The sequence below is a fragment of the Protopterus annectens genome, chromosome 14.part0 (assembly GCF_019279795.1).
Source record: "Protopterus annectens isolate FY-2018-M chromosome 14.part0, PAN1.0, whole genome shotgun sequence".
Taxonomy (NCBI): Eukaryota; Metazoa; Chordata; order Ceratodontiformes; family Protopteridae; genus Protopterus; species Protopterus annectens.
The window spans coordinates 345,264,083-345,284,592 of NC_056748.1; positions in this window are offsets into that span (position 1 = coordinate 345,264,083).

Genomic DNA, 20,510 nt, shown 5'->3' on the forward strand with positions numbered 1-20,510 from the left:
ATAACTACAGCAGTTCTAAACACTTCTAGCATGAATCCAGTGGAATGGCTGAGACTGAATAGATACAGCAGTAAATCTATAAGGTATGCTTGGTGCTGACAAGAAGGCAGCATGGCAAATTATCTGGACTCATGGTGCTAATGTTCTTGGCCTTAGAGGGAGACACCCCAGGACTTGGATCAAAGTGATCCAAGGGGGGTGTGGGCAATATTATATGTGAAGGAACATTAGGGGGGTTAAGTATCTAAAGTCTAAGCTAAATTTATCACCTGATATGCTAATTTGTTGACTATGCCTTCTAAGGATGAGTATGTGGTTTATGTATTAGCCCAGGGCATTGCTGGGTATTGCTTCTTATGTTTCTAATATAGATGAATAAGGCATTGTGGTTGCCCTTAATATAGGCAGCAATTTTCAATTCACACTAATTTTTGAAGGGTTTGATTTTGCTTCTGAGTTCTTTGCTATGTTATGAACAATATTTTTTTTCTTCATATTTTATAGTTTGTAGCGTATGTTTATACTAGGATTCTACCATAGCAGTTTATTCCTGAATTTTGCATTATATTTGTGTCTGAGGGGGTGACTGATACCTCAATGCACACTTTTAGGTGAGCATAAAATCTGTCTGCAAGTGTAGGAGTATGCGAGATGGTGTCAATGATGGAGTCATGCAATGGCCAGTGCAGCAATAAACCCCTATGGTAGAATCCTAGTATAAACAAATATATAATAAGAGGAAAAAATATTGTGATTACATTTCTTAAGGTAATCAGTTAGCTATAACAATGTGATTTAGAATATTCTTTAAAGACATAAGGGTTTGATGGTAAATCAGACTTTACCCTCGTAGTAAATTTTACTGAATGGTGGTAAGATTTAACCAATGGTAGAGCAATTACAGGCATAGTGAGCTTATATTAGTGAGGACTAGACCCAATATTTTTGATCCCCTAGTTGGGATGTGATCTAGTTGGTCTAAACAACTTGTATTTATGAAATCTAGGAATCATTGTAAATACTTATTTGTGGCAGTGTAGGTTTCCTAGTTCATGGAAGGAGAGTTGAAATTCTCTAGGAGAGCAGTTTGTTTAGATATACTTCATGGGTCACAAGTGAAATGAATGGGCTATTTTAGTTGTTTATGATGATACTTTTTTATTAATGGTAAGCTGGATCTGCAGGATATCAAGGTCATTGCACTGCCTTATGAGTCTGGATGTGATTTCATTTCTTAAGAATATAAACACACCCCCTCCAACAACAAAGTCATTTTTGGTGGCGAGGCTGAAAGAGGGGAAAGCACTGAAACCTGTCACTGCTAGGGTTCTGTTAGTAATATATATGTGTGTGTGTGTGTGTGTGTGTGTGTGTGTGTGTGTGTGTGTGTGTGTGTGTGTGTATATATATATATATATATATATATATATATATATATGTGGATCTACTTCAGATGTTCGACATTCCAAAACGCCGACTTTCGTATGGCCAAGACCATATGATCGACATTTTGAAATGTTGAACATCTCTTACATAATGTAAAACACACAAAAACACTTCACTAACTGCATTTAGCAGGGAGACAAGCCCCCCCACACCCCCTGCTACTTAAATATTCCTACTCGAAAATCGCACTACAGTGCAGAAAAGGGAAACCTCCCACTATACATGTTCGACATTTCAATATGTCGATCATATGGTCTTTTTCTTATTTTCAACCAAAAGGGGGAATATCCTCTTATTGTATACTAACAGCTGTAAAGTCTTACCATTTGTATGCTACTACTCTGTAATGTCTCTCTTGTAAATTTTTCTTCTGTTTGTAAACTTATGGAATTTTTCTCCCCAGGACTCTGAAAACAGACACTTGTTGTCCAGTCGGACTATCCTGGCAAACGAATGTTAAAAATGTTAAATAAATAAGACTCCCTTAGAATGATACCAGTAACTAAGCCAATACTTAAAGTCAATGACCTTTTTTTGTTTGCACTGTGGCTTCTAATGACACCAATAACTAATCCAGTAGTTAAAGTCAGTTATCTTTTTTTTTTTCTATTGTGACATCATTCTTGGTGATGTTAGGATGCTGCTGAAGAATACTTTCATACCAACCTCAGACACACATTATAAGAACTCTCTCATGTCCCTTATTATGTGATCTGAGGAGATGTGACTCATATCATTCCCTGCCACGTACACAAAAGCAAAGTCGTATGTATACCTTGGGTAAAGGTACTTGAGGACTCTAGTGACATGGTAGATCCTAGCACCTGAGAGACAAGTGTCAGCTTTTCCTTGCTTTGTCTGGACAGTCATGCATCTATATGTTTCACCATGAAGTAAATATGACTAAAATGTTACCAGATGTTAGCTCAGTCTTGACACCATAAGAGCACTGGCCTGTCAGCTGGGTGACCTCCTTTTACAGTGTGATGCTGAATATCCTGCATACCCAGTTTACATCTTGGAGACCTTTAGGTTTGGACAGGGATTTTTTAAGCACCTTGGTGTAATATAACTTAGTTGCTGATTTAAGACAAGGTGGGCATACATACAAAAAATGGGAATTGTAGGAACGATACATACAGGGGAGGAATGAGTTTTAAAAGGAGGCAGGACAGAAATGGGTTATGTAATGTTTGACTGAAAATGACTGGATAGATTATAAGTGATGTATAATTTTTGCAACTGGGAGTGTGTCAGCATGGTTTGTGTTGTTGTGGTTCATTATCATTTATATAAATGTATGGTTGCTTATGTCTTAAGTGATGGTTTAATAAAGATGTATCTTGTTTAAAAAAAGGGGTAGGAAATGAATATGCAATGTTGCTTAGGTTATATGATATATAGCAATATATGTGAAGTATAATGTTTGTTAATGTTAATTTAATACAAGTTGATTACTTTTGTATAAATGTAAACTTGCCTAAGTCACAAGTGATGATGCAATAAAGGTGTTTAAAAAATGGTGGGCATGGCTGTGTGAGATTGCTGCTAGCAGTGACAATCTGGTAGGTACTCCCAATAATCCCAATAAATCTAGATAAAAGGCTGGGCCCCCCAAAGTTAGTAAATGATTGTATTTCTGTCATATAGATTCATCCAAAGGAAGTAGAAAATGATTGTCAGTAAGCATTAGGCAGTTGTTACATTGCCTCAGGGTGCCTAGTGCTACCACGCTAGTTATAGATGCCATGAGATACTGTGACCTCATCACTGGTAGTGACGTTTGTGTAAGTTTGGCAATGATGAATGTGTTTTATATTACTTAATAATTAGAAGGGGAGATAAAGATTGCTAGTGAAGTGTGAGGGTATAATAGAGATAAAAGTGCAAAGAGGGAAGTAGGGGTATAAGTGAAGTGGGGTAGTACAGTTTACTCAGTATTTATACACAGCAGCTCCAAAGTGGCTTGGCATGCCCACCCCAATGTGCACGACTAGGGAATTACAGTTGAAGTCAGGCTAGGTTTTTACAGTTCCATGTCTGGTTTAGCATGCACAAGATGGGAGCTACAATGCCATGAGCAGCAGGAGCGGCAATAATTAAATTACAATTACACTGAGACAGTCTCAGCAAATGCATGGTTTCCACAACAGTAGTGAGTCACTAGGACCAGAATGGCAGATAGAGAAGAAGGTTGTAACCACAGTGACTCAGCAGCAAAAGTTTTAAAATAAAATGCTTTATGAATACAATATGATAGCAAACAAATAGGCTTAGGTGCCACAATAAATATTTTCAAATACAATACAATCATCACCAGCTAATGGTGATACAAAATCAGTAAAGGCAGTAGCAACAAATTTTATGGACACTGGAATCAATGACTTCCAGTCTGGCTTGAATGCCACATTTGCAGATAAATAAATGAAATGGGTCAGTGTACAGTATCCCTGCAGCAGGAATAGAACTCTACACTAATTGTATAAGGCTACTGTGTGCAAGTGTGCACAACAGCAGCTGACTGCATATCTGCACAGCCATGGCCAAGTTTCCACAGCAGTATTCAAGTGTCCACAACTATGTTCAAGTGTCTGCAACAGTATGCAACTGTTTTCAGTGAATCATTGTTTTGTACTCCAACAGACTCAGTTTGCCATACAGTGTTACTGTCAAAGGTTAACATACTTCTTATAGATAAAAAAATATAAAAGGTGAAACACCTGGATCTATCAAAAATAGTTCTCGACAGAGCACAACCATGCTGTAGGGTATGTAACACTTCCAGGTGTAAAGAGACCAGGTTTTTCAGGTCAAGTCCAAATAGATGTCCTCTGACTTGCTCATGCAGTAACAACCTAGCCAAGCAGACCTTTGTGGTCCTCAAGCACACTGAGTTTAAACAAACAGAGTACACAGGCCAGTTAAAGAACACACCAATAGTAGGTAACCAGAAAGGAAGACGAACAGCCAAGTTCACTCACAAACACTGAATTTATTGAAATAAACCTTAAATACAGTGGACTTTAATAGTTAAAAACAATCACGGTCGGCCTTAGGCATAGGCGAACTAGATGACCGCCTAGGGTGCCATAAAGGCCGGTCTTGTAAAGGGCACAATTTTTTACTTTATTTATTTATTTTATTATTTTTTTTTTTTTTTCATTTTAATTAATTTAATTAGTCCATTTTTTCTTCTCGGTGCCTGCTCAAGGGCACTGGAACCACAGAGCAAAGGGGTTGGTGAGTGCCCTCCCACTTTTATAGCATCGCAGTATTAGCGTCTTCTCCTTTAAGAAGAATCACGCGTTCACACTCCAACGTCGAAGTAAATACATTTTGCAGGTGCACTAAATGTAAGCTAGCATTTTGTTAAGAGGGATTAAGTCCGTGTGTGCTCATTTGGCCGTTTGGTTAAGAAAGAAGGTAAGTGTATGTGTGTGTAATTTAAACTATTGGCTGCTGTATGCATGAGAAAGTGTGTGTGTGTGTGTGTGTGTGTGTGTGTGTATATATATATATATATATATATATATATATATATATATATATAAATATGTGTGTGTGTGTGTGTGTGTGTGTGTGTGTGTGTGTGTGTGTGTGTGTGTGTGTGTGTGTGTGGAATTTAAGTTAGTATGGAGAAGCTGTGGTCTGTGCAGTGCAGTTTGGTTCTTGGTGGATGCATGATTTCTACATTGGGAATGAGGGATTTAAGGTAGAAGTGTGAGAATTCAGGGAAATTAGTTTGAGTAAGGTGCTTAATATGACTTTTATTCTGTGAAAGATTGGTAGCCAGTGTGCTTTAGTGAGCACATTGCAGTGGCATTCTGACTTGAATCTGCAAATACTGTTGGCATGAAAGATTTCTGTTTGAAGCTGTCACTACAAGAAAGGAGTCAGTATAAAGGTTGTTAAGGGAATACTCCCTTCCCAATATCATTCCTTCCTTCAGGGGAGAGAAAGTGGAGTGAGATATATCATCTCAAAAACAGATGGAAGTTGATTTTGTTTTTTATTCCTTCAGTAAGGTGCAGAAAGCTAAGATGCTGCTCTATAGAAATTGCAAGGTATCCAAAGTGTCATGACATTTCTATGGTATTAGGTTATTGATTATCTGTCATTCCCATATACATTGTTGAGTTTGTGTCTTCCCCTAAATTACATTGATTAGTGTTTCTGGTGTTCTGAGAGAAAGAATTGTATTAGGTCTTCTTGGAGATGGCTCCTTATTACACAATGGTGGTGGTAGGACTTGTAAATTGCCATAATGGCTGCATGTAGGATGATAGAAATATGGGGGGAGTTCTCCAGGGAGCTAGTTGGTCAATAAAGAAAATAGAAGTGGAGAAACTCCTGAACCTTGTGGTACTCCCGTAGTGAGTGGAGTGGGTGATGATTTGGAGTTCTGTATTTTGACATGAAAGAGTTTATTAGTTAGGAAGTTTTTGAACTAAGAAAAAGCTTGATTGTTTACTCATGCATTCAGTTAATGATTCAAAGAGGAAGGGATAAAGACTGCTCCAGTGCAGCTACTTTGATCTGTGTTTAATAGAGCATCATCTGTTAGGGTGAACATTGGCTTCTTCTAGGTAGTTTATAATGGTTTGTGTGGTTCTGACATTCCAAAAGACATGGTTGTTTGGGAAAGAAGATTTCTTAGGATCGAAGATGGTTGTAGAGCTCAGAGTAAACTACTTTTCTGAAAAATTTCCTCAGGATGGGTATGGCTGGTACTGGGTAGATACTGATATTACTATATAATGATCATATTTCCTTACTATCAGGCATTAAAATGCTTTCTCTGTAAGGTACTGAGCAATATATCATAAAGCAAATTTTGCAAGATGCTGATGTTAAGTTGTCATTGCCAAAACATGACTGACAAAGAAGCTGGTGTCTGACAACATCCTTTATAAAGATAGATGGACACAATTGGTTAATAGAAGTATTATGAGTGTTTGTTGATTAATGCCTTTATAAGCCATGGTAGCATTTCTTTATTTTATATATTTGTGTCCATTAGGCTTACCTGGTTAACAAGTCCTCAAGTGTCCCTTTTCAGGGGTGACTCAGAAGTCCTCTTCTTAACGACTTGCAGAAAGTTGCACAGCAGGAAAATGGAGATGGATGGAAATGGATATTGTTTGTTGGATATAAGAAGCAGCTTATTAACAAGTCAGGGCCTTAATTCTGTACTTGATGATGCTCTGCCCTGATTGTATGCAGCATGTTGTTCAGATTTCTTGTGCTAAGAGGTTGAGAGGTATGAATGCAGGGTATGTCATGCCCCCAATTGTCGATTATTTGGTGCATTTTAAGGGTGCCCTCCTTTGTATAAGATGCCTAGAAACTATGAAGTGTTGTCGGTTTCTCAGTCATTTTCTGTTGCAATATTGCCAGCTTACCAATTGTTTTCTTCAATGTAATGTAGGCAATTGATTTTTCAAGGGCAGCAGGCATTACATTTGTAGATGAAACAGAAACAATGAGATGTAAAGTTGTTTGCCAGTAGCAACCTCTTCATTAGGTATAGGTTTCTTTAATGTGGAATTATTCAGATGATTTTACTTCTGCAGAGATTGTGCATATTGAGTGAAGAGTGATTTTAGTGAATTATAATGACAGAAGTCTGAGTGCACTTTTATGTTGAAATTTTATGAAATAGGTTGTTTTGTCATTATTCGTTCATATATCTTGTTTCAGTGTTTATTAAAAGAATGTTTAAAACTACAAATTTAAAACATATTCTGACAAGTGGTGCTGTATTATACAAGGAATATAATCAGGAAGGTGAATCAAAGAACAAATACATGTATGTAAGGCCCTAAAAAAATGTGTGCAAGGAGCTTGTGTTTTAAAAATAGTCCAAAGGTAAACTTAGTCCTCCAGTGGCTCGATGCATTTTCTATGAATGTGGGTTTTCGTGCTGTTTCAATGAATGCAAGTTTCAAGGGCAGAGAAGTTTATTGCTCATGTAAGTCTGTTTTCATTGTGAGGCTGTGTTTGTTTAGCAAATTGCTATATGTGTTTGTGCTATTTTATTTCAATACCTGCAATATGCACACTGAGAGGTTTGAACAGTGTTTCTGGCAACTGGTGAGAAACAGCCAAGTAATGGAACACTGGAATTGTTGGGGGGTAGGGGGTTGCTGCAGGAGGGGCTGTTTGGTGAGAGGGTGATTGTCAGCTTAAAACTACAAACTATATCTTAAACTATTTATTGTGCTCGTTATCTATAGGAATAAAGTAGAGTAGAGTTTTGATTTTGGGAGAAATGCTTCCCTCATTCCCTCAGCCAACAGGTTAAGCACTGTACAACAGCACCATTTCTGCCTAGCAAAGATGGCATCAGCCTCCCAGACCGGCAGCAGAAAGTCATAAAATAGAAAGGCTTGCTGCATGAACACGATTTTATTGGATGCTTAATAATGTCTACCCCCTAGAATCTGCAGAACAGCTGATCTCAAGACCGCTAAATGACGTGCTTCTTTCTCCCTGGTAAAATCAGTGGTCTCAAAAGTGACACAAACAAGCTGCAAGTTAAAAAAGACTGAGATAAAACAGATTTATGAAATGCATTCTATCTTTAATATATATATATATATATATATATATATATTTATGAAATGCATTCTAGCTTTACTTTAATATATATATATATATATATATATATATATATATATATATATATATATATATATATATATATATATATCACAACTTCAATGGTAGCGGTGTTTTTTGTCGTTATAATTTCATGGTTTGGGACGTTTAGGAAGTAAGTAACTTTCTGTATATTGTCTCTGTACAACAAGCCATTGTTCTGGGGAAATACGCATTGATTGTTTTAGTGTGAAATCAGAAAATAAATGGATGGATGTTCAAAGGGAAGTGGTGGAATGTGAAATCAGATGTGAGCTGATACAAGTATGCCTTTTCAGCCTTCTCTACAAATGTTAAGCTACTTTAGAATCATTATATTTGACATTTGAAAGCTGTAACAAATAGTTGAGAATAGCATTTCATTGTTATCTAAGGCAGACAGCATGAGAGGCGTTACTAGATTTAAATACCAAGTAGCGTACATCTCGAGTTGTCAGTATATTGGTATGTTATATCTTGTATAGTACACTCCTTCCCCTTTTTTATATTTTCAGGATTTTGGAACAGTAGCCGGCTAGAGTCTGTATAGCGGTCACCTCAAACCTCTTGACAACTTTGTCTTTAGAAGAAATTATTCCCGCAGTAATCAACGGCATGTTGATCTGGAAGAACAAGTTGTCTAATCAAGAAAATACATGCTTCCTTCTTTTACCCCCCACCAGTTTAGGATGCAAATGAGGTGTGCAGTATCAGCACATACCCTTATCTGGTGGTTTCATGGGGATCCACAACTTTTTTTTGTGATGGTGATGGGGGTCTCTGTCTTAAAGGTTTCCTGCTCCTTCATCTGCCTGTTGGGGGAAGAGCAGCATACCTCCCTAGCCAGAAAATGTAGGTAGCACTTTACCAGCCAGGGTACATTAATGTGGCCTTACAAAACAATGCTATTAATTTATATTCTATCACTGTCTGTCTTTAGCTAACAGTGCTAATATATTACAAGTGTCCTTGATTTATTTCTGGCTTTGTTCTTGATTTGTAGCGGTGCACTTTCTCAAGATGTTAAAGTGGGTTAATGATATGTTTGAACTAATGAAAAGGTTAAAAATGTTTGCACAACTGAGAGTTTGTTTTTGTTGAACTTTAATCTTATTGTGATGGCTGCAGCTATTTGTTGTTTTTTTTGCATTTACTACCTGTTCCTGCAGTCAGATTTGGCATTAACTGCCATAAGAGCAACAACTCTTTAGAAACAGTCTTGTTTATAATAATAACAACGAAATACCTGCTGAGCAATGCAATGAAGGGTACAAAAAACGCAATGTCCAAATACTTCCAATGAATGCGTATTAATAAAAAGTCCAAATAATCCAAGTACGTGCTTAAAATAGAAAAACAGACTTTATTTATAAAAACAGGTTAGCGCTTTCGCAGTCGCTTCATCAGACCTCTATTAACATAAAAAACAATATCTTAAATACAAAAAAAGGCGCCAAGGACCCTAAGAACTCCTTAAAGATACAGTGTATTTAAAAAACACACAAGAGACATGAGAGATACAAATATTAGCCTATACATGATAAATATAAAACAATATATAACATTATCCTTAGATCACATATTAATGGAATACTTAAAAATGAAAAATAATGAGTAAATATTTAAAAATATATATAAAAGAAATCTATAATAATCAATATAAGTGGTGCTACCATCACTTATTCTTCAGCCTCCTAGATCTCAAAAGGGGACGTAGGGGGACCTTCCCATTTAGACCTGGAGGCAGATCAGCCCTAAACCTAATAATCCAGTGTATCTCCCTGGTCTCAGTGTAATTCCCAATGTCCCCTCTCCGGTGTTTATAATAATGTTGCACAAGAAAAATTTAGATGGTGAACTCAAAACTGAAATGCCTGAAACAAAGGAGTGTGATTTTATTAAAGCCTAACAGCAGTAGTCATGTAATGTGTGACTGAACAGATTCTGCTTTGATATTGTGATGTAGTTGATTTTTTAATGCAGATCAACAGAATGTTAAAGCATATTTGATAGCAAAATAAGCATTGCTAGTGCAGCTTTTCGAATGAGTATTTATGATGATTATACCTTCTGATTTTGTCAGAAATGCTACATTTAACTCTTGCTCATTTTTTGCTGTTTTGTGTTGGGCAATGCAGTTTTACTTGTTTTCTAATGATACACTTTTGAGTTTTAGTTTCTTAAGTGTGAATTTGTGGTGTATCAGATTAGTGTCAGTTTTTATTATTATTATTTAGTCCTTACTAGCTGCTGAAAATATATAATATGCTCAAATGAAAAGACAGTGGCTGGGATTAAAAAAATAAATAAACACAATCACCAGCAATGTATCGGTGCCCAATGGTGCAACATGTGATTTAGAGAGATGATGAGGCTGCATAGAGCGATCTCATTAGAATGTCTATGAATTACAGGTAACTATGCTAGTGTCCCTCCTGCCAACATTACAATTGTGCACACACTGAAAGGCATCCAGACAACTGATAGCAGATTTGATTCCTAGAAATATATTTGAATAAGATTAATTTCAGTGAATCATATTTATCTCAACTAAATTAAAAATACTTGGAGACATTTAGACAGAGATCATAGCCAAGTTGGTATTCCCAAATTTTACATAAAGAATTTAATATAGAAAAACAACACAAAATTCACACAAGTTTTACAAAATAAATTAAATCATTGTAGTATGACTGATTTTTCATGCATTTAAACATTGAAAGAGCTGGAGTGTCTTTTGTGGGAGTGACCCATCTGTGGGTGTGGCTCAAATAGGTGTGTTCCTTGAGTATGGTGTGGGTGGGGCTTAAGGGGTGCCAGAGCAGTACTTCGCCTAGGGTGCCGTTTCAGCTAAGGCCGGCCCTGAACACAATTGAGTGCTTTCATCGCTCCTTAGGGAGGGATGAAAGCGCTCAATTGTGTTTAATTATTGAAGTCCACTGTATTTAAGGTTTATTTTAATAAATTCAGCATTTGTGAGTGAACTTGGCTGTTCATCCTCCCTTCTTGTTACCTGGTTTGTGGAAGTTATCAAAACGCACCAATAGTAGTCAATAGTAAATTTCACCTAGAAAAATAGCAGTGCCACATCGCTTTCCAGGAGATTACTTGCTAAAACAATTCTAAATGCAAAATTTTAACATGGCACAAAACACAGTACATTACTTTGAAATTAGCTCTGTCACACTCTAACATAAGTGCAAAAACAAAATATAGTTCAGATTTTGAAGTGAAGTCCATTTTAATGTCCTCAGGAATGCTAGTGTAGTTGCAGGCTAGCCAAAAAGAGCTTCAGTGTCCTCAAACACATAAAGTTTATACAAACAAAAAAGAGCATGCCAGCCATTTTAACACAATGCCCTGCAACCAATAGATAATTTCACCCAGAATGATAGTAGCAGCCCTTCTCTCACAATGAGAATATATGATAAACAAGTTCTAAATGTAAAAATCTACTACAGCACAAAACATAATACTCAGGCACACTCATGTACCTGCAGCCCAGACAGGTTTTCAGCCCCAAATATGAGATACAAAGGGGTGAAAGCAACTATGTATGAGTAAACTGAAGTCAACTAAATGTACAGAATGTCAGCTGATTAACAAGGAGTGTTAGATTTTTATCGATGTGCTGTCATAACAGTGTTGTAAACTAAGCTCCTTTCATTATTGTTTATACCCCAGTTCCAATGAAACCCAAATTTTATGACATAGGTCATCTTTCATCTTCTTAGAACTGTTGTGTCCCATAACTTTTGCACTCATGTAGTATGACGCATGTGCACACACACACACACACACACACACACACACACACACACACACACACACACACACACGACAGTGTCACCATAAAGAAATTACACCTACGGTAATAACCTTGGCATGTAGTACACAGGGTTTCAGTGGAAGCCCTCAAGAGTTATTTGCAACCCATATGCCATCTGCTGTAGCTGGTAAGACAAAACCCTTGTAATTTCCTACATAAAAAATGAATATGATGGGGTAGTAGCTCTAACAAAATATAGCTCTTTGTTGATGGGCGTGTCACCACCACCACCCTCCCACATGGCACAAATAGCTAATAGTCCTATAGCACAAAAAAAATCTTTATTATAGATGCTGAGAAACACAATGCACAATTCTGTATTTTATGTCTTTTGGAAAATTTCAAACTTTACTTTCAGGCGATGCTTGATTATAATACAATATCAAATTGGCACTGTTGGCACTGCATTTGGATATATCTAATGCTGCTGAGTCCCCTTTCCTAAAGCCATGTATTTTTCAGACCAATTTCAGCATAATATGGGAATGGGTTTGACAAAGAGTCCTGTAGGGGGTAGGTCCAACAGTATCCTGTTCTTGTGGTGTTTCTCCCTCACCCAATGTAGGATGAAATGAGACCCAATGAATAAGCACTGGTAATTGGTGGTTCGAGGAAAAGCAAATTAACTGTTTTTGGGTAGACCCTTCATTTATATATTTAGATGTGGTAAAATATCTTTAGGCTCAAATTACTTAAATTTTAACTTGTTCTCCTGCAGGGTATGTCAGAACCTTTAGGTGTTTGCAGCCTTAGTCCAAATACCTACATTTTTAATTTGGAGTCACTGCTACAAACAAATGAAATGTGTGCTGTATGTTCCACATCCAGCACTGATTAATACTAACATTTTTTTTGTCTTTTTGTGTGTGTCATAATTAATGAGGATGTTTCTGGAAATTGTCTTTTTAGAACAGCATAATTGTTAAATACCTGAATAAAATGATAGACACGTGATCTGGCAAATTATTTAAGACAGAGGTAACATTTATTAACTTATTCTGCTCTTTTTAGGCACTGTGAATGCCAGCTATTTAACTGATGTGGACATGGTTTTTACCATATTACTGCCAAAGAAATAGCTTTAATAAAACAGAATGCCAATACAAATAAGTAAAATAAAGAAAAATAAACTGACACTTCTTGCAGCATCAATATAATTCATTAACACTGTAAAATAAAACCAGACAAGCATTTCTGACCTCCTGCCTTTCTTCATTGGGAAACTTATTTTCTTATTCACCAGTTATGCTTTGTACCAGTGAGAGTACAATGCATATTTAGGATATTTTAGGAATAATTATTCTTGTACTGTATCCCACCGCACTGTGATCAGATATGCCAGATTACTGTAGGAAAACACAGAGTAACTTAACTGTCCTAATATGAATATAACAAAGTTAACAACCCCCTCAGATTGTCGTAATTTTCAAGGACTGTTTCTTGTCGTAATCATATTTCACTGTGTCTTCTTCATCACTTCATTATTATCTTTGGTTTCTTTCATTTCTCATATCACAAACTATAAATGCATGTAAATGTATTTAAAATTACATATTCTCATTCTTTTGCTATATAAACTAGTCACAGAATAAGAAAGATTTCCTGTGATGTATGTTATTTTATAAAGCAATGATGATCTGAAAATTAAATTATATAAAACTACAGAGGTGATAGTTCATGGATATATTGTTTAGATCTTGTTCTGTTTAAAAAAAATGTTTCTAGTGACTGCAGAATAGATGATTTACTCTGTCTCTTCATAAAGTGCATAATTACAGTAACCCCAATCTGATTGTGAGTCATAAGACATAAAATTCTTCTTCTTCTTCTTCTTTCGGCTTTTCCCGGTTAGGGGTCACCACAGCGGATCTTCTGTCCGCTCATGATTGGCAGTGGAGTTTTACAGTGTCGAGTTGCCAGCCCAGTGCACAACCTTCCACAGAAGGCACACACACACGCACACACTCACACCTAGGGCCAATTTAGAGTGTCCAATCCACCTACTGCATGTCTTTGGGATGTGGGAGGAAACCGTAGCACCCGGAGGAAACCCACGGGACCATGGGGAGGACATGTAGACTCCGCACAGAAGGCACCCCAGCCGAGAATCGAACTGGAGAACCTCTTGCTGTGAGGCAGCAATGCTAACTGCTGCACCACCGTGGCCACCCATTCATAAGACATAAAATTAACGTTTAGAAAAAAGAAGATCTCTGATGTATTTACAACTAAGAATATGACACACTATATATGCTAATCATCAGGATTCCATTGCAACATTATCAAATCTGTCTTCCCTGGAAACTGGAATATGCCCACTACAGATACTTCTGGGTTAAGTTCTTACTAGCAAGTGTTTATCACTGGAAGCCAAGCTGATATACTACTAAGCCTGAACACAGTAAGCAAATGTTTTCATCAATATTTCAAATAATGCACAAAGACAAATTCAGGTAAGAGCAACAATACAACCATCATTTTGTGACATATGAACGGCAGCCAGAACAAAAATAATTTCACTGTCTGAATAGCAGCAAATTGTTTGCAAAGAATAGTGCATTACAAGACTTGCTATCTGAAGGTAAGACATTGTTTAAAAACACTGCTCAATAACTCAGTTCTGGAAGTAGGCTTACTCAATTCCATAACCAGATTAAAAAAAGGAGAAAGCACATAACCCTTCATTGGTGGCCCCACTCCCTATTCCTAGTTCAAAAGAATTAGTGTATGTGCAGAGCATCCCTTTGAGTGAAGGTTTACCCTGTAACCTAAGGTGTTTAGAGCAACCCCACTCCACATGCCATTATAACCAAGGGATGCCTTATACATGGAAATTCCAAGGTAATGCAGACTAAAACAGAAACACAGCTGGTTATACCTGATGTACTCTATGTCTAAGGTGGACTATAGCTTGGAATTACAGGCATCTTTGTGAAGACAGGTACCTATATACATTTTATCTGCAGGTAATATTCATGATTAATCCTGCTGTGGAAATAGTGAAACCAATTTTTTTTCATATCCTTAGTGCTATGGGTACATGTGCATGTGTGTGAACATGAATGTACATATACCTGTGTGTGTGTTTGTGTGCGTGTGTGTGTGTGTGTGTGTGTGTGTGTGTGTGTGTGTGTGTGTGTGTGTGTGTGTGTGTGTGTGTGTGTGTGTGTGTGTGTGTGTGTGTGTGTATGTTTGTTTGTGCTTATGTATGTCTGCATGTGTGCTGTGCTTTTCAGTATTGTTAAACTTGCATTCGCCCTCTGGCCTATGGCCTATATTGTCTTATTTACACAGTCTTGGTGCAATCAAACATCTGGTCCAGCTGTTATCTGACTTCTTCAGAGCAGCCCTGTGTGCACACATACACTGTGCTGTCCCATCTCTAATTCCCTTATGCTTTCCTTAGTGGTTGCCATCCTGGTACAGGTCTATGCAGCACTGAAACTGAAGAATTTTTGGAGATGGCATCTTGCATAAACTGCTTTATTTTACAGAGGCATAAGTGGAAACTTTGGGACAGCATCCATGTTAGAGACAGCTGATGACTAGCACTTTGATTTGGAGAAAGTTGGCTTATGCAGCAGCAGCATATAACACTAGTGCTTTGATTTGGGTAAAGTTGGCTTATGATTCCCTCCTAACCCTACCTACAGGAGGCTGGCATACTCCCAATGGCTGCCTAGTCAAGAAATAATATGCATGATCCAACCAACATCATTCTGACACTGAAGCATACGCACCACTTAGCATCATCATCATCAACGCCCTTTTACCCATTGTACTACATGGGGTTGGGGTGTTGCATCAACTATTGCTGACTCACTCAATACAATGCCACTCTCCTACCTTCTTTGACAGTCATGTCTTACTGTCACAAGTTTTCTCAAACACAATCTATCCATCTCTTTGCTGGATGCCCTTGCTTCCTACCTGTCTTCTACTTTCATGCACATGTGTAATCTATTCATTTTGACCTTCTCTGAAAATGGAGCTACTTGCGCTTTTGCTGTGATGTCATTAATTCTTCATCTGTCTGACAGTTTGCATCCTACTACCCTTCTCAGGTAGTTCATCTCCATCACCTCTAGCTTCCTCAACTCTGCCTTCACTGCCCAGGTTTCTGTACCATACAGTAGTACAGGTCACACCACTGTTTTGTACACTTTTTTACTTTTCAGCTTCTTTAGCATTCTTCTATCACACACTACTGCTGGCACTCTGTGCTAGTTTGCTGCAGCCCCTCTGATTCCATCTCTGACCTCCTCATTCTGACCTTCCTTCTCTTCAACCACCCATCTCAAATGCATGAACTGTTAATCTGCTCCACTCTTTTCCAGTCTAGCTCAGTTTTCAACTTCTTATGCTTTATCCCATTTGTCCCCATTACAACTTTTTTATCTGTACTCATTTTCATACAGTGTACATTCAGTTGTGCATTACATTCCCCTATCATTTGCTGAAGTTCTTGTTTAGAATGTGCCTGAAATGCCACATGCCTGCATACTGCAGTTTTTTAATCTCTTCTCGATTATCTGTTTGCTAATGTAGTCCATCGCCAGTAAGAACAGCGGTGGACTCAGAGCTGAAATCTGATGCACACTCATACTCATTGGGAACTCTGTAAGTCCAAACACCTCTATTATTTTGTCCTTATACATAGCCTACAGTATTTCTACCAATGATTCTGTGACTTTGAAATCTACCAGGAATGCCCAAATCAGCTTTCTTGGCATTTTGTTATATACTTTCTCTAAGTCTAAGAATGCCTAGTTGAACTCTTTCTTCAACTCTAACTTCTCTTTAACTATCTGTCTCACTGCAAACATCAGGTTGGTTGTGCTGCATCCTGATCTGAATCTGAACTGCTCATCTCACATCTTACTTTCTACTACTCTGTGTATCCAGTTATCAATCACTATCGCCAGCATTTTCATGCAGTGTGACAGGAGTTTGATACCTCTATACTGACCACAGTTGTGAATGCCCCCTTTGTTTTTGTATCCTGGCACTAGAGTGCTTATTCTCCAGCCAGCTGTGATGCAACTTTCTCTCCATACTGTAATGCCATTTCTCCCCTAACTCCCCCAACATCTGTATCACATCTGCTGTGACCTCATTTGGGCTTACTGCTTTCTCTGACTTCATTTTCTTTAATGATGCTCATACTTCTTCTATGGTGGGCACCACTCATAGGTTCATAAGTTCATAGGTGTGTACTAGGCTAATGGCCCTGGAGCCTTTACAAGCCTAGCCCAAAAAAATGTCCAGGCACCACTTTCATCATAGGTTGTGTCCAGGACAGTTCAGCTTCTGTGACATTTTCTTCATTCAGAAGCTGCTAGAAGTGCTCCTTCCGGTTGTCTTTGATGTCCTTTGGAATAGTGAGTAGGTTGTTGCTGACATACCTTATGAATGGTGTTTGATGACTATCATCACTATCTGTCTGTCTTTGTCTTGCAAAGTGACATAATGTCATAGTGCCATCTGCTGAGTCCCTTTCCAGAATGCAGTAGAGTGCCTCTGATGTCTTGTTTTTGTTATTGCAGCTGATTTGTTAGCCTCTTTATTAGTCAACAAGTAGTCCTTCTTAGCCTGACAAGTCTTTTCTGTTTCCCACTTTTTTCTGAATGCTTTCATTCTTTTGATGACTTCCTTTATATCAATATTCCACCATCTGCTTTCACAATGTACCTAATTTCCATACTTAGCTTGGTGGCATATCACTTTTATAGTCCTCACACATGCTGTTTTGAGGCGCAGCCATTTAATAGTAAATAGCCATTTCCCTGACCCACCAGTGGGTATCATTAATGTGACAGGCCATGCTATCTCACTCTCCCCTAGATGAATCACCTGGGGTCAGCCACTCAAGGCTATCCTCCTCCAGCTGGCCCTTTCAATATCCATGTTGTCAATCAAACACTAGTAATTTGTGTCATAGTCAGTGCTCCATCACTCCATGCCATGTTGTTGGGGTGCCACAGCATATGCTGCCTTGTGCAAGTAAGCTTCCATGCTCATGCTTTGAGGGCTGCCATGCATGTGCATTGATTTGCATGGACATGTGCACACCTCCGGACCATCTGCTGCCTGACTTGTCCCACAATCTTTACTAGCTGTTGGTGGTACAGTGGTTTAAACTGCATCCTTCTAACTAAAATGAAGTAGTAAAACTCAGCCATTTATTCCCTACTCTTTGCCAGTATCTCTAGCGCCTGTTGCGTTAGTCTTTTCCATGTCATCTGAATCATATTCACTGCTCTATTTCTTTGCTCCACAGAAATGGATTCACACTGGTTCATCTTCATTCATGAGCCAGAAACTGTTTTCCATTCAAAATAGTGACACTTTCTCAACATAAGCCATACATTACTGTCTCAACAAGTATATTTCAGTGTGTAATACTGCAGGTTTTTATTTTTACTCCCACTAGCCAGGACAGCCAGCTGCCAACACCTAACTGCTCCTAGAACCAGCCTACCTTCTCCTCTTGTATCTGCTGTTTATATCTGACACCCTCCCTAAGTGAACCCTAGACCTGCTGCCTCACAGTCTCACTTCCATTAGACCCTACTACTGCTATATTGCCTTTGTCCACTAGAGGGCGACATTCTCCTAGACCTATCCTACTGTCTCTGAACACTACTTTCAGGCATCCAGTTTTCTATATTTTGTTTTAGGTTGTAGTCCCACACTATCCTTTTTGTTACTCTCTACACTACTTAATTACTCTGCCTACTCTCCCTACTAGTATGACTTTTATCTCCTACCTTCCCTCACCTAATAACTTACCTTAGCAAGCTGCTCCACTGATTGTTCCTTCACCTAGGGGTCACTTCTACTGTAGCTCTATCCTCTCCATTTGCCCTGTGGGCTCACTCCACTCCCCTACCCTGCCCCCAAATTCCACCCGCCCCCAGTGCTTCTAGTTTTATACACGCCTTGCCACACCCCCACCACATTACCACCAATCACAAGCTCAGTCTTCCTTAAAGTGCTAATACCCATTTCCCATTAGTCTTCATCTTAATAATCTTTATCTATCCCAGTAATTTGTCATAAATACTCCTTCTATTATCTCTATTAGTAATCCATCTATACATTCCCCTGTATACCAACATCAACTGAATTTCTTCTACCATGCCTCCTTTAACTGTTCCAACTTACCTCAAACCCTTACTCTTATTCTCTCTCCTAACTATTCTATCTATACCTTACTTACTTACCTTCTACAAACACCATCACCATCACCATCTAGGGTTTCACTACCCCAATAGGCAAACCTCTACACCAACAATTATCCTTTCTTACATAATAGCACATCTTGTCCACCAAAGTATTTATCAGCCAAATTTCATAAACTTACAGACATTACTTACTATAGCCCAAGAGCCAGGAAATCCCAGAACCTAATTAATAAGTTTCTACAACTCATCCTGAGAGTACAGGTCCACTCCCTTATAGATGGTGACATACACCCAAACCCTGGTCCAAATTCTAGCACAACCACAAGTCCTATCACACCAACTCCTACTAACATACACTTCCTTACCAGGCCTCCCAACTCTCTCCTAATAGCTCATCTTAATGTTCGTAGCATAAATTATAATGTTGCTCACCTACATGCCCTTATAGATGTTCATTCATTTGATATCCTCTGTCTCACTGAAATATGGCTTAAGCCATCAATACAAGACAGTGTAGTCATCCCCCCGGATACAATATCCTGAGACTTGACCATAATGCCAAGAAGGGTGGAGGAGTAGCTGTACTTTATAAAAATGGTCTACAAGTCACCTCAATTGACTCTAATCCTCCACTATCTAGTAATGCAGAAATTTATATTTCCAGGATACAGCTCAATAAATGTAAATCCATATATATAATCTGCATCTACCTCCCCCCAGGGAATAATACTAACACATCAGAGCTATCCTCAGTTGGCTCTTAACCAACTACCCACAAGAAACCATAATACTAGGTGACTTTAATATAAACTGGAAATCTGAGCAGCCTTCTACTCATATTAACGTATATGGCTTTACTCAAACCATTACATCCCCTACTAGAACCAATAAACTTAATAACAAAGAAAGCACCCTTGATTGGATTCTCACTAATAGTCACAAACAATCTTATATAACAGGTACCCTCCCTAAAGATATAAGTGACCACTCACCCACCTTTCTAATTAGATACAAGACTGAGATTCCAAACCCTACAATTTACAGGACAATAAGGACTAACAGAAACTTTCACCCTAACAGCTTCCAAACAGAACTTAGAGCCTGCAACTGGTCTCCACTGATACACCTCCCACTAGATGATGCAGTCAACTACTTCAATTCAAAATTCTTAGCTATTCTAGATTGCCATGCCCCAACATGCAAAATTAGAATTAGGACTAAACCAGCCCCATGGCTGTCTAAAACTACCAAACAAAAAGTCCACCAGATAAATTAACTCTGGGCTAGCTGGCATTCAACAAAAAGCCACACAGATCATTTACACTTCAGACAGCTAAGAAATGAAACAAAAAAAGCCATACTGTCTGATAAAAGAAACTTTTGCTGTCAGCTTCAGCAAACCCACCAAA